Consider the following 16,496-nt stretch of genomic DNA (forward strand, 5'->3'; position numbering starts at 1 on the left):
AACTAAGTGCATATGCAACAAAATGACTGGGGAGGACCACTCTTAAGTAGTCGCACGGAAACCTCTTTTGGTGGAAACCCAAATCTCCACCTTTACAACATACCTGCACACCGTCTAACAGTAAAATATGTGCCAAAATGAACCCACTACATCGGCCAACAATTCTACGTCCCTATTAGTAACTGGAGGCTCAAGCAAAACCTACCTGCTATTGTACTTCTGGAGAAACATCGTCCATACCTGAAGATCGGCCCTCATCTCCCTTGTTATTCCAACAAAATGGTGGAGGGGCCTGTATGCCAGCCGTATGCCACATTCGCCTGAGGAATACCTGTCCCAGGCATCACCCTGCACACGGAATTAAACTTCCCCACCAGCAATTGAGGCTGCTTTAGACTTGAAACTAAATAAATTTGTAACTTTGTCCATAGGAAAGTGACAAACCATGGCCTCCATGTCTATTTCAATCCCCAAACGTACACAGACCAAACTTTTTATCAGGGGTTAAGGGGACCACAAAATCCCAGAAAACCTGCCTCACCGCCACAAAAATTGCTGCAAATTGCCCCGACAATGGAAGACCCGCACAAAAGAACTCCCATTTCTCTGATACAGCTTTATCCATTTCTTATCAATAAAATACTGAAAAAGAGAAATTATATTGCTTCAGTTACAAGGGCAGGTCTATATGTTAAATTAATATGATGCAATGAAATGAGCTTTTTTTTATTGTAGAAATGATATTTTAGGCATAATAATATATTTCCATATACTGTATGTAATATGTAACCATGATATACAGTCCATACTATGCCTTTGAAGCCAGTTATTAGATCCAGTTTACGGCTGTTAAGTTATTATATATTATAGTGGGATGTAACGAAAAAACAACTGTTAGCGTGATGTCAGATTTGACACATATGTGGTAGGAGGTGAGAGTCACGGAACTCTATACGTTCTGTATTGGAACTTTTCATGACCCCTGTTAAGTGCGTGTTAACGGTGTCATCACTACAAACAATCGCAGACCACCGTCCTGCGAGCAAATGATGCTCGTTAAATGCGGACGGGGCAGCTAACAGTGGCTGGTTTTGTCTGCTGTTAACGGTACCTGTGTTTATTTAGTCTGGACTCCCGTCACCAAAATTTGTATGGTCTGCAAAAATCTCACAATTCACACACAGTTCCTCCTCAAATAAACAGGAGGCAGATGGGACGGGGTATGGAGACCTTGATGTGGAAAAAACTCAGCGTGTGGGAAAGTTTTATAAAACTGATAAATCAAAACTGATGTCACAGATACAAAAATCAGACGGCCCGGCAGTTTAAGGCCAGCGGGCACCCGATGGAATGGGTCCGGCCGACGTCTGGACACACACTTTATTTTAATGCTCACTTTTATGCACATTCGCCGGGTGTGCCAGACGGCCAGCCTGGGCCTGGATACCGAGTCTTACTGTACGGCCGGACGTGACACAACTATATAAGCTGAATCAGCCAAATTAAACGGTTTAGTAAACTCAATAAATCTACGAACTCACTTTAAATAATATTTTTATTAGAAACTCCTCAGCATCTATAGTCAGATACTCTGTACCATCCTCTATAAGTGATAACGGCATGTGGCACCTTTATTGGCATTAGCGATGGAGAATGGCCTCCTTCCACATGGTTTCGGGGAACTTCTTTTAGAAAACATGAAACCATATGAATATAAAGCCGTTAGTGTAGGACTCCATGGTGCTCCTGGAAGGGTTCCAGTATAGGTCTCCCATTTCTCAAGAACGTGTCCATTTGCCGGTCATTCTAAGAATGGCGTCTTTCCAGGTGGTGTGGTTAAGAAGCGTGAGTTCTGTGCTGCAGCTAGCAAACATCTCTCACACACATAGGCTGACAGATAAACTACATTTATACATATATACATATATACAATATACATAGAACTGGTGAGAGAGGTCTTCGCTGGTGGAGGCACCTCCTGTTCCTTTGCTCTTTCCAACATGATAGCCCGGTTTGGTGAGATCCTCTGATCCACCAACCAGCAAAACTGATTTTCACCTTCTTAATTTTACATTAAATCTGGTAAGGGTTTAATTTTAAGCACAGCAAAACCAACCGTACAACCCATTTAAAGAGTAACATGTGCTCCAAAGCATACATCAGACCCAGCAATGTCCCAAAACTGAAACTTGCAGGTTAGCTGTCATGTTCCACCCATACAGCAGTTTCTCTATTTCTGTCTGGAAGTTTTACTTTTACCGATAGGGCAGTAGATAAATGGAACAGTCTACCAGCAGAACTGGTAATTTAAACATGCACAGGCTAGGCATAAAGCTATCATTGATGCAAGACGAGACCAAGGACTGATTAAGGTCTGTGTCTCTCCATCAGGAAAAAATGGGCCGACCAGACGGGCCAAGTGGTCCTTATCTGCCGTCAAATAATATGGTTCTATGTCTGTGACCCCCAACGACATCACTGCAAAGCAGGGAAAGAGAAGTGGAAATATATTCAATATATCCAGTCGTATGTTTAATAAACGACCTCTGTCTTCAAATTACTATTTACCCAAACTTTAGACCGGCAGCGATGCAACTTTCAACAGCTTGAGTCGGGAAGGTGTTGGGACAGGTAGCCGGAGTGTTTGGAACCATTGTATTTCAAGTCAGGAAAATCCCCGTCATATTTTCCAGTAAAGTTTAGCTGGAAGCCGACTCCAAGCCCCCATCCCATCCACTACCTCCTGTTTTCATGCACTTGAGGAATGTTTAAGCTTCACTTGAAGTGATAAAAGCAAATCTGTCCAACTATTCTCCAAAAAAAAAAAAAGCCTTTTTATTCGTGTCGAGTCTGCTATTTACTATATGAGCTAACATTTTACTGAACCTCTAAGTATTATTCGATGACCTGATAAACATATAAAGTCATCTATCAGAGACGTTCACTGGACTTAAATCAGACAGGAAAATAAATCATCATCAAATAAAATCCCGACATGAATTCAGATAAATGAAATATATATTTATGCAGCTGTGTAACCAACGTGATGATGCCATTAGGTTCCGTGATGATATCACTTTTGATTGACAATAAATTGATTTATTCACTAAAGGAAGAGTCTGCAAGAGAGTTGTGGTTTTTACTTACTGGAGTTAACTTTGCATTATAAAGGTCCAAGTCATGGGAGCTTCTACCCCACGAAGAGCTTGGTTGGCCCTGTATAATGTATGTTTCAATCAGTGAGATTTCTTCAGTCTCCTCGCCTGCTGCATTATGCATTATGCGGGTTCAGATCAGCCCTTCTTGTTGGAGAAACCTGCAAGTATTTCTTAATGAATAATGAAGTGAGGGAGTCACAATGGGAAAGTTACTTTGTAAGGATTAATTATGGGTCTTTATAGTTAATTTGGGGTGTTTTTCTCCTTTCTTGTGGATCAGAAGTATGAATGGCAGGTAGAAGTCATGAACTTGATGGACTTTTTTTCAAGCTAAATTACTAGTACTAAGAAAGGATTGTTCATCCCAGTTGGGTTGGTCCCAGTTTCTCAGAAACAAGTCGAGTTGGAGAAAGCGAAAACTGTCAGATGAGATATTCACCTAATCCCTTACCAAGCCATACATGGAATATAAATAAGGTTTGCGTAATCATTTTCTTAAGAGAAAAGAAAACTTTAGTGCCACTTTGAGCTTGCTGTTTTACTCATACTGTGTAGGCCACTCTGTTTTATGCCCCGGGTGAAATGGAAATGACTTTAATGGGGCAATACACAAGTAGGGCAGTTCTCATACCCTGCTGTGTGCATGTTTCCAGTAAGTCTCGCTACTGGAAGACACTGAAATTTGGAGACAGGACTGTAACCTCCATCAGGCAGATCGTAAGGTAAGGGCTGCACTTCAGATGTTTAGCTGCACCTTTCTGCTTCCATCCGCTTCCAGGGGAAGATGTGTGGCTCTGCTTGAAAGCCCCAGGTACCAGCTGCCCAAGCAGCACTTATGTCAGCCTCCGATCAGGGGTCCGATAAATGACTCTGGGCACATGCTCAGGAACTGGTATTATGTATACAGACTCTCAGTGCTGCCCGACAGCCGAATTCAACCCCCAATCTGCCCGCACCCCACCCATCATATCATCACCAGGCCTCTCAGACAGGTTGGGGTGCTCAGCAAAATGCAGGCGATGAGTCTTTTGGTCTCCTTAGTTTGGTGTTTCCCAAAAAGCCACAGCCTCAGTAGGCAAACTTCGACAAATTATAAAATAGATGGCACGTTTAAGTAAGCATGGGGGAGATGAAGAAGGGATAAAAGTGAGGGAAAGAAAAGAATTAGACTTTACCACCCTCTGGACCGGTTATTTTGGACACCCATCTTGGCTCAAACGGATAGTATCTGGAAGAAATGTGCGATGGGTGTGAAAACCACTCGACTCTAGACAGCAGCCTGATGGGAAAAACAGAACTAAAATGTATTTACCATATGAGGCTCGATTGAAGTCTGTTTAGTTGTTATAGTAAAGCAAAACAGTGAGAACGCAGAGAGGGGGGAGAGGGATTAGACCGTCTGTACACTTTTCTCCAGGTCACTCAAGGTCAAGGCTCTGTGCCCATTAGGTTTTCTCATACCCTTCAACATTCAGCTCATATCAGTCTGAGGCCAAAATAATCCCGCACGAAGCGCTGATACAGAACGTTCCGTTTTGCATAAAGCCCTGTGTTTTGTCTTCCCTCTTTAACATTTATTTTTGCTTCTAATTTTTTTTTTGCCTTTTTTTTTTCGATTTAGAAGAAAACTGACCTTTTTTTTTTTATTCTTCTCTACCAAAGGAAAATCTGGAAAACTCATCTGTGCTGTGAGCTCATAAAGCCGCTCGCGTGTCTGCGAGTCTTTACGATGGAAATTCAAGAGAAACCCAGAGGCACACAACAAGACATTTGGTACGGTTTGCAGGAAAAAAAATAGAACCCTACTTGTTATAACTGGTATACCAAAAAGCGTTAAATAAACAGTAGGTAGCTAGGGGGATCTGGATTAGAATGTGCGACTCCAATGCGTATCTGTGTTTCGTAGGATACAGGCGGATTTTAGTTAATTACATATTAGGAGATATTATGTCTGGGTGAGTCAAATTTAGCATTCCATTATAAGCCTGATATAAACAGAGAAAGGGATCATTTAGTGCGGATACACAGAAATTATACATTTGTGTTTTCAGAAGCTCTTTAGAGTGGGAAATAATATAATTCTAAAAATCCATCTAAAAAATGGGATTTACGGTAATAACCATTGACAGCATCTCTTTCTTTCTCATAATCCTATTTTCTTACATAAATTTACGGCCGCCTTGTCTTGTGTCGTCCCAGAATACCACCAAGGAAGAAGATTTTTTATGATAACTGTTTTTGAAGTGATTGATAACCTGGCAGACCATCAATATCACCAAGACTCCTGTTTGTAGAACACTTTACAGGTATCACCACAAAAAAGAATCGCAGCTTTCTTTATACCGTACGACAATAGAGCTTTGGCTGATTTAGTTGTATTGTATGGATTTAAAGAGGATGCTACCCAAGGCCTGATCTTGGACAGCAAGCCCAGCTGTCCTAGCATCACCATCGCCTTGTGAGCCTCCTCTCCTGCAGTGGTATATAAATGGAACAGCCTCCCAGTTGAAGTGATAGATGCTAATACAGTGAGGGAATTTAAACATGCAGACAAGACAAAGGACCAATTAAGGTCATTACGGAGACATGGGTAGACTTCATGGACTGGATGGTTCTTATCTGCTGTCAAACTCTATGTTTCTTTGTTATAGTGATGGTGCCGTTTTAATACTCCCATACTCGATCTCTACGCTCTTCCCTTGGGTTAAGGCGTCTCTCCTCACTCATCGCCTCTTTCTTTTCACGCTTATTCACTCGGGCTGCCCCAAACCTCTTGAACTCCCTGCCACCGAAACTCCAGCTTTCACCCTCCCTGAATCTTTGCAGCTAGAACTTTTCGCCACACCTTGCGTTTCTCCTCACCCCATTCCCTCTACAGTGTAAGCTTGCGGTTTGTCAGTTAAAGCCTTGCCCCTTGAATATAGGTATTGTCAGAAGCACTATATCAATAAAAGATGATAATAATAATAATAAAGCTCTAAGCATGTAATTGTTATCAGTGGCCTGTAGGTGGCGCACAGCCATCACTTCATACAAGAGACACATCATCCTGCCGGTGGGGGGAAGGGCTGGGAGCAAAAGTTTAAAGGGGGTAGGCCCTTGGAGTTTCATGTTACAATGTTTTCAACAGATTTTACAAAATCGGTATATTGTGTGCCTTGTGAGGGCTCTTTGCGGCGTTTGCTATTTATAAACATAGGCTTAAAATAAAAAAATAGAAAAAAAAAGCGCCTTCGAATTCACCCAACCCCAGGTTATTACTCTGGATTCAAAATCAGCAACGATGTCATAGATCGCAGTCTGTTTCCTTTCATATGCTTGGCGTCTCTCCAAGTGGGAGCTTTGTTCTGTTTGGGAATGTTAATATTGGCAGAACGAGCACAAGAGGAAAATCTTACTAAAAGTCCTCCTTTGTTGAAGTGATTTCTGCGGTGGCCGAAGGGTTAACGGATGTTCCTTTCAATTCCGAGTACAGAAATATGTTTTTTTTTTTTGTTTCTTTCATAGAAATAGGTGCTGTTTAAAAAAGGTTATTTTTGATTGTAAAGAGGAAACTAATCAAGGGGTATGTTTTCAATTAACGTCTGCAGCAAACTACGAAAGGGTTTTTATGGGGGCCGGAAAGAGAGCGGACGGGAGCGTGCAGACAAAAAAAAAAACAAAACTGCAAGAAACCATCCCAAAACAATGGGCCTCCATTTTCCATAGTTATCAAGTGACCCACGTACGTTAGGACAGTCCCGTTATTTATTAGTTTCCCCTATGTTTCTCCTGACGCCTAGACTTGTTGTTGGGTAAACGCAGTGACCATCTTCAAAGAGCTTCTAAAAGGTATTGTGTCGGATGTTTAGAATTTGCCCCGTGCGAGGTGGGGCCGGCTGTTTACAGTCTGGCCTCTCTAATGAGTGCGGCCGGTGAAGCGTTTACCGTGGGCCTTGGCTGAGGGTATTTACAATGAGCCCTGTGGGAGGTCTGGACAGGGGTGCGGGCGTTCCCAATGCCCACACGGGGCCCGTATATCCCCTTCATGGCGTCACGAGTGGGATTTAAATCCTGTTGTAATAGCAGGGAACATTATTGGCAGCCAGCAGTTATCGCTCCGGGGCTCACCACTGTGCTCCGCTTCCCGGTGTAGACGGTGTGGTTTGCAGTTATGGTTTTTACTTTTCTATGCATTATGAAGAGCCAAGCCTCAGTGAGCTTCTATCGCAGAAAGATCGGCTGGCCCTGTAAAATGATAGTTAAATCAAGGAGATTTCTAAACCAGCAACTATCCATTGAATTATACATTATACAGGGCCAGCTCAAACCTGGCGAGAAGGGGTTCAGGTGTAGGAAAGGGGTTTATAGTGCGCATTGTTTGATTTTGGGCCGGGTGTAGGTCCTGGTGCTAGGGCTGCAGGTCAAAGAGGCAGCAGCCCCCTGTCATAAAACTGGGGGACAGATCGCCCTCTTGGATGATCTTCCCGACTGGCCCATGTATGCTCCGCAGGCTGTGTTGAGGCGGCACAGCTTCCATGGGATGCATTAGAAAGCGCTTTGCACCTTTAAGGCACAGAGCTCTGGGATATGCTGTAGGCAGGCTCAAGGTAAATACGTTACCTGGGCCAGTCCGATTTTGGAAGCAAGAGCACAGTGGGGTCAAGTAACGATGGGGGCCAGAAGGTACCAGCTCTCACCTGTATGAGAGAGTGAGATGTGAGAAAGTAGGATATGATTGGTAGAGTGGGGTGTGATGGAATAACTATGTTTTAGTGGACACGTGTGTGAGAGGAGGTGTGTATGTTATAGTATGTATGTATGTGTATACGTGTGTGAGAACCAGCAGGCCGTTGGTTACTTAAAAGGACACTCCAACCATCATATGTTCTGAGTCTCACGTAACATGTTTGCCTCTTACGAACACGTGGAAAGGTTCAGCAAATCCCCCATATGCACTTGCCTCCTGACCTGCTCATCAGCTCCCGGGCTATCAGGAGACACCTTGGGCCAAATGGATCTTCCTGTAGTCAGCACCAGCACTGGTTTGTACAACAATTCCAGAAGGTCTAATGAAACATATACAGAAAGCTCTCAAACTGATTAAATGGGTGTGAAAACCAGGCCATGGAGGAGACGGTGCCTACTGCAAACAAACCAATGTACAATAAAGTACTATAATACGCATTCTTCATTAGTCGGGGGCACCTGAAAGCCCCTTTAATACGTATGTTTTTCTGTGGCCGGAGTGTTCTCAGTGACAGCGCAGTCTGTCAGGTGGTGAGTGCAGGTTGTCTTAACAGGTTTGGACTTGGAAGACACAGAACCATTATAGATGCAGCTCCTTCCTCAAGGCACTTTTCTTGATATGAAGAAAAATGGTTTTGTGCCTGATCTTCCAGGTGTGCAGTAAATTAACTCTTTTCAATATCGCTGACAACAGTCAAAAATGCACACTTGTAAAATAGGAAGGAGATAAAGAAATGAAACGATTCCCCTACAAGTTGTGACATTCACATCTGTTGCACGTATGTGGGTAAAAAAAGTGAAAATGTGTTACCGTGTGTCACGCACAGCGAAGCAGAGGAGACGCCGGTGCCCGATAGGACAGTGTGTCCCCCACGGTAGAATGCCCATCGGAACCACTTCTTCCTCGGGTTTGAGCGGCCGTGGGACTTTGTGATGATCTTCCAAGACCAGGGACTAACTCCAAGGGTGAACTCACAGGTAGATCAAAGTCTGTGCCCAGGGAAGCCATGCGACAAGCCCTGGTCAGAGAGCCGGAGTTCAGAATAGTTGATAAAGAAGGAAGGTCAGGAAGCCAGAATTTAGGAAAGTTCGGGTCAAACACAGGAGCAAAGCAGAAAAAGACAGGATACATTATGGCGAACACAGGTACGACCATCAGAGGGCCAGGTGTAGTGGTTCAGACCTTCCAATTATAACTTACATTTTCTTAGTCTTTCCAGTAATGTCTTCATTACAATCTAGATCGGTTCCCTTCAGCTTATAAACAAAACACAACCACGCTGGCCTGGGGCATGCCGCGTCCACCACCATCGTGCCGTTTCCTGAAGACCCCTCTTCTACCGCGTTCTCGGTTGTACAGTCCTTAAAGGGGACCTCCCACCTAACCTTTTGTATTGCATTAAAAAGTTTCCAAAAAATATTTCGCTATTTTCTGTTGTAAAACTATTGTTTGGTAGAGGTTAATATAGAGAGGGAACGGAGACATGCACGGAACAGACATATGGCTATCCTGAAGCTAAGACGAGACCAACAACTGATTACGGTCTGAGTGTTTCCATCACAAAAACCGGATGGGTCAAATGGGTCTTATCTGCCGTCAAATTCTATTTTTCTATTTATCAAACCCATTTTATCCATCCTTTTTTTTTGTAATATCTTTTGTATTTCTTTCATCCTGCCAGCTGTCTGGGTAAGTTATAAGGAGTCTACTTCCGTAGACAAAGTTTTTCTATGTTGTCATCGTTTTTTGGCATGATGATTAGTAAGAGCTTCAGGGCATGGAATTCCATCTTGCAATATTTATGTTTCCGCGCGATGTTCTTTACAATCAATGGTGTTTGCAGTCTTATAAAATGCAGGGATAGACAAAGGAAGAAGCCCATTAATCATTCGCGTGACAGGTCCCCTCCTGTGGCCGTCACCGGAGCTTTGCGAATGTATAATAACGTGCTTCGTACCGAGCTGGGTTACCCCATGGCTTACTTCTGATATAAATGGAGATATTTGCCCGTTGACATACATCTGTTCAATATCAGAAGTAATACGGTTCTAAAACAATATGGAAGCTTGCAAGAGCGTGGCCCCCCATCTTCTTTTATACCAAGTTCACATTATTGTTCACGATAGCTATATAAATAAAAGATAATAATATAATAGTGCTACAAAATCCGCTGATATATATATATATATATATATATATATATATAAATATATATATACACACACATTGATTTATATAGTATGTATATACGCGTATATATATATACATATATATATATACACATCACGTAAAGGTGTATATACATCTCAAAGGAAGAAATTTTTTTTTTTATTAGCACCTGTCACCAAGGTGAGGAGTCTGGGGGGGGGAAACAAATTTGGAGTTGTGCAGAACCAGGAGAATTAGGGAAAATCCACAACAAGGTGGTGTATCTTCTAAGCGGAGAGTTTCCACGGAAGCTCATTGATCCACGGTGTTACACGAGATACTGAAGCCATGTGACCAGGAGGGAGTTCAAGGCTTCTTGGTGAAGGAGTAGGTCCTAATCTGACAGCTGTACTTTTTAATTATATATCTATATATATATTGTCTTTGGACCTCTTGGGGATCACTCTTGTAACCAGACAGTACCCCTAATGCCATGGTGACATCTCACCTTGTGGCTTTGGCTACCCAGGGCCCCCCTTGCGGGATGCAGGGTCACACTGACATCAGTAGATGGTCCCAACGCATGGTTGGAGTGGAGTGCGCTGCAACGCCGCTCCCTGGAGTTTCCCCGGAGTAAGCCAAAGAAGCTGCTCATCACCCAGAGCGTTCCCAGGTAAGTTATTCATAGTTTTTATTCCTGCTTTCCCCTCTGCAGCTCCCAGCGGTTGACCCTTAAAATGCACGGTAAGATCAGGAAGCTGAAACGTTCTACTCGCTCCCAAACCTCCGCTTTAGCGAAGGCACCTGAATATTTTATTAGGCCATAGGTCAGATGTAAGATGCCTCGAGGAAACCCTTACGAACGACAAGAATCCTCAACAAGTCAAGGAAGAGGCCGACGCTGTACAGTAAAGCAACGCAGCCTAAAGAGCATGAAGTCACTCGCAGCTGCGGAAAGATTGCTTCATACTGCTCATGCTGCAGCACGTCCACCGAGCACGATCCCCGCAGACACGACTGCAAACAAAAAGCGACAAACCAGGTTTTCTGCACACAGGAGGACCCCCTCCCCTCGCCTTTTTTTCATTAAAGCCAGTTCTAATAACGTTGATAATGACTTACAGATTTTAATTAAAACCAGTAGCACTGGAATGTACCTTCCAGTTTCTAGAGTTAAGCTAATGGAAACCACTCCAACTTCTGGAGACTGCAGAGACCAGGACATATCGGCCAGGTGACCAGAGGAGCAGTCCGTCGGCTAACCCTGATTAAAGGGGCGCTTATGAGAAATGCTGCTCACTTACGCAACAGCCGCTGCTGACACCAGGCTGGAGAGGCAGGTTAAGGCTTGCGTACGGGTTACCCGTGCATTGGAAAAGGGATCAAAACAGAAACACTTTGCTTTGTTATTGAGAATAGGGGCTCCAAGAAAGTAAACTTCGACCACCTTCTCCTCACCGTAGAGTTGTTGGGGTAACCCGACTCTCAGGGAAGCAGGTTGGGCACCCCTGGCCTAGACCTACCGCTTCATCTCTTTTCAGGAAATAGTTTCAATGAGCCGCATCATTTCTCTAAGAGTTTGCATAAAGCAAGGCAATGCGTAAGCAGGCAATATATATACACCTTGTTTTATTAAGTGGGAAACAATATATTCGACATCGATCAGTGTGAAGTGAACGGCTCACGTGGAACCAACGTATCAAGTACAAAAAAAATAAAACTCAGATTGTCAAAAACTTGAATCATACAGAACGCTATAAGAGTTTAAAAAAAAAAAAAGGATGAAAAGTTTTTGGTCTGCACATTTTGTAGGGAAAAAAGACAGCATTATGAATTTTGTATTTAACAAAACATTAATACCTACAACATTTTGTCTAAGCACAAAAAAAGATGTGTATATATATATATCATATGAGAGGGGGACATTATTACACAAAGAAAGCAATGTAACAGAGTGTATGTACCTAATATACTGGCATGCCTTTAAATCAGAGTAAACAACCATACTACAGATATTCAATAATGTGCATTCTCTACAATAAGACAAGATATGCTGAGAAGAGGGTGATTTGAAATAAAAGCAGTAAAAATTCTAGATCCAATCCATCATGATTCACGCCGGCCTCGTCTATCTAATCACATCATATGTGCAAAAGCATAAGTGTCATTTTGCATTGCTTACGTTCAACACTGATTGGTATACAATGTGTGTGTTCCAACATTCATTCACAAACAATGAATGAATGAATGAATGAATGAACGAAACGAAACACTTTCTGCATTGGTTTCCACCGTAGAACAGATACAAGAAAATGGAATACAAAGTCCAACACTGGTAACATATACCGGGGCTATGGATAGCATCCCAAAAAAACAGAATACAATGGAAATAAAGCGTTAAACAGCATCCACTTTGGGTAAGTATATAGTTCATCGCTTTTCATCGTCACGTAATTACTTTCAATATCAGGTGCCCAACGGTTTTACCATTTTCACAAGAACAATTCCTCAATACTTAATGTTTAACAAAAACCAAAGATCTTATTTTTTTACTTTAATCTTTTTGGAATAAATGAAAAACATACATTTTTTTGATTTGTATGAAAGGGAAATATTTAAATACAAATTCCAACGGCTTTTACATTTTTTTCAACAATATTTGCCTTTAGTTTAAGTTTAGCATATAAAACTTGCTTCTTTCTATCATGGGCTCGTCGAAATGAGTTAAATAAACGACTGATTGGCTTAAAGAAGCTGGAGCTTTAATGAGAGGTATGTGAAAAGCAATATAATATCCTTATTGGCGTATATGTACACAATTTATGGTCGTCTCCTAAAGTTCATTAGACCTCAACTAACAAAACATCTAAAAGTATGCATTTCACAATACAATCATCGAAAGCCCCCGGTACTCACATCTAGGACCATTAGGTAGAATAACGCACTCTAACGTTTAACTGTTGCCTGTCTGCACCGATTGTGTTCTATACCCTGGGCTTTGCCTCTATAAATGTATATCTTCCTTTACGTGCCTTGCCTCGGTAAAGGAAGTTTTTCAGAAGATTTACAACGTAAAGGAGCATCCGCTTGATCATTTGGGATATTTCAGATAACTTAAGGTGAGACTTATTGTTGATTGGGGTAGAAGTTGGAAATTGAAGAAGAGTAATAAAAAAAAATAGTAAACACCAGCAATAAAAAAAACAAAAAAGTGGGTTTGCGGGGGGAAAATGAGCATGCTATACAGATTTATTTTAAAGGCAATATTTTATATTCACTATCTGGATGTATATTTGCCTCCCAAAATATTACATTTCATAGTAATATTGACTCCTGAATGCATGTCTGAGCATCAGGGACGTCCTGCGCGCGCAATTATTAAACAATGGAGTAAAATAAGAAAGCGCCAGCCACCAGGTACAGAAGCAGACATCGTACCAAGCGGTTTGGGAATGTGGAGTACAATTTGATTTATAGTTTTGCTCTTTTAAAAAGATGGGAATTAGGATTGGTTTCTGCAGAATCTGTATAAAATAACCATTTTAGGGTCTAACGGTAAAAGCCCTAAAAACATTGTTCAGCTGTGTTAGAGACAACTTACCATAGGGAAGACCACCGATCAATTCAAGTAGGGCAGAATTTGGGGCAAACGATAGAAAGTTCATGTTCTGAGTGATATCTGAGAGAAAGCACTATATTATGGCATGAATAGGTATTTGACTGCCCCCCCCCTTACTTGACCATTTAAACTGCTTTCGTAAATATAGAACATGCTGCATTGCCAGTGGAAACCGAGAATTTCCAGAACTTTAGTGTTTTATGCGATTTCATTTTGTATCCAGTATTCGGAAACCTTTTGTAATTGTGTGGCTGTTCTATAGAGGTAGAAACGTAGGGTGTGGAGACATTAAAGTGCGTTCGGAGGTCTTTGAAGCAGCACGATGTTTTTACTAGCAGGGATGTAATGCATCAAAGGCAATCATTAAACAGGTATAGTGATCGTTATGGTCCCAAGCATCTTCCAGTAACCATGACAACTATCATCCTCCTGATCCTTACAGCCTATACAAGAAAAAAAAGGGTGCCGCCGTATTCCAATAGCTGCAAGCTATCTCGTGGTGAAGTGCGGTAGGGCAGATTATATATAGCTTTTGATCAAATAGTCAACCAAAAATAGCAAAGCCAAGTATAAAAAAGGTGACTCCTAATTTCTTGGCATAAAGCTCAGATGCAGCTTGGAATTGAAAAATAGCCAAGAGAGAGTCAACTGTCTTTTACGGCTTATTTTGTCGACAGAAGACATTATTCAGCAATAATTCTCAATATGTTCCCCACTACAGCTTCATTTATGTCCCGATATGTTTTCCTCCACGGATAATTAAAATAACTACTGTGTGCAAATGATGTTCCCACTTTACCACGATATTAGTTTGATCAATGCATTTGCTGGCATGCGTGTACCCTCAATGTACTGGGTGCAGACTGGCTTAATAGCGCGCAAAGCACACGCGTGTGCAGTGACTCTCTAAACATGAATATGCGAACAAAAAAAATAGTGGATGGGAAAAATCCATACATCAAAAAGCTTTGTGAAATAGGAACGCCATTTTTAAGTCAGACAGCCTTTAATTCTAAGCAAATTCAGATTAAAAGTGATGGAACGGCCGGAAAGAATTACTAAACATGGTAAAATAATTGCAAACGCTAAAGATAATGCTTCCTGTATAAATATGAAGTTATACTACATAAAAATATATCTAAAGTTACAAAAAATATATAGAATTACCTTAAAACCCTCATGTTCCCAATGTATACAATATAATGAGAATAATGACATTACGCTGGCTGTGAAAGGTATAGAGCTGTACACAGAACAGTTTAATAAAAGTGACGATTACAAAACGCATCAAAAGCAATTCTACACAAAAAAAGAATGGTTCCAAATTTGGTCTTTTTGATGGAAAATCGATGGGTACACATTATTCAGCTTTGTGCATTAAAATGATCTATTGACCTTTGTGACAGCTGCAGCATTAGAATCCCAGAGCTTACATTAATTCATCCAAAATACGGGTAGCTAAGTCACCTTTTTAATAAATCATTAAAAAAAAGCAGAACGCGGCCCATCGGAGCTAAATTATCCGAGCTCCAGGCGCGGATGGTCGAAGAAATCCGCGGGGTCTTAACCTAGGACCCCTCGGCTGCTTTACAAATCATGCGTTCCAAAGCACTGCCTCTGACACAAGGTCATAGAATATTTTTTACCAAATGTTATATTATATATATATATATATATATATATATATATATATATATATATATATATATATATATATATATATATATATATAAAATGTTAAAAGTTATTGAGAACTCATCATGTGATTTGAAACTCTGGTAAAACGCGTTGAGTGATTTTACTTAAAACCCAAATATTTTGCCCGTTCATATTTTGAAGCGGAAACCAATGCAGACTTCCGAAACCTTTCGATACGTTGAGACAAATAATAAAACGTTAAAGTCTTCAGGCTGAGGATATGTAATACATCTAAGTATACGAAAAGGATTCATAGAAAAATACAGTTTAAAAGTCACGTTATTACATCACGTTAAAGCATAAAGAAACGCGGCTTTTACCGTCTTGGATAAAGAACAAATCATTTAGTAACGGCATGGAGAGCGATGGTTAAAGTCAGGGGGGGTTCAGACAGGATTGCAAATTAACTTCCCTGGTTTCCAAAAGAAATCAGGACCCTCACTGACTTAAATCCAATTTTTTTTTTCTCCATTTCTTTTAAAAATGCTTTGTGCTGATTTTTGTGGATCAATATATTATACAAAGAGAAAGGTCATAAAAACAACAAAAAAAAAACATCCTATAGTAAAAGCGTACTATTTTTTATAAAACCACTTAAAAATTCATCGTTTATATGCACAGGTTTGGCAATTTCATTTAAAAGTATTGCTTTGCAATGAAAACGCAGAGGTAGGTGGGAAAATTTGTTCGGTCTCATCAAAGCTACAATTCTACGGACCAACTCGGCACGTTACACGCTAAAAAAAAAAAATCACTCTAAAATCCGTTTCCTATAATCCTCACATCCGTAAGAAAATTCCAGCATGTGGCTCACTCCAAAAAGTCACGCCGCCATCTTAGCATTTCACCCGCAAGTATTTACAAAAAAAACCCACTCATTTTCAGTAACCAACCGTATACTTGCAAAATCCTTTCAACAGATCACTTTGCACTGACCCAGTAACACATTGTAGAACATCTCGTAACCGACAAGGGCGCCCCACAAATATTGTTCTCAATAAGCATCCGAGAGGACAAGCAAATTGGTCTACTAAACGAGGAAGCTACACCGGGTGACGCTAGCGCCGGGACAAAGACCCTAACAAATAATAAGGAAAAAATAGCAGTTAAGATTGGGATTAGTCACGATTTCTTAGTCTCTGGT

This window comes from Spea bombifrons, chromosome 2 (assembly GCF_027358695.1).
Source record: "Spea bombifrons isolate aSpeBom1 chromosome 2, aSpeBom1.2.pri, whole genome shotgun sequence".
NCBI classification, from domain to species: domain Eukaryota; kingdom Metazoa; phylum Chordata; class Amphibia; order Anura; family Pelobatidae; genus Spea; species Spea bombifrons.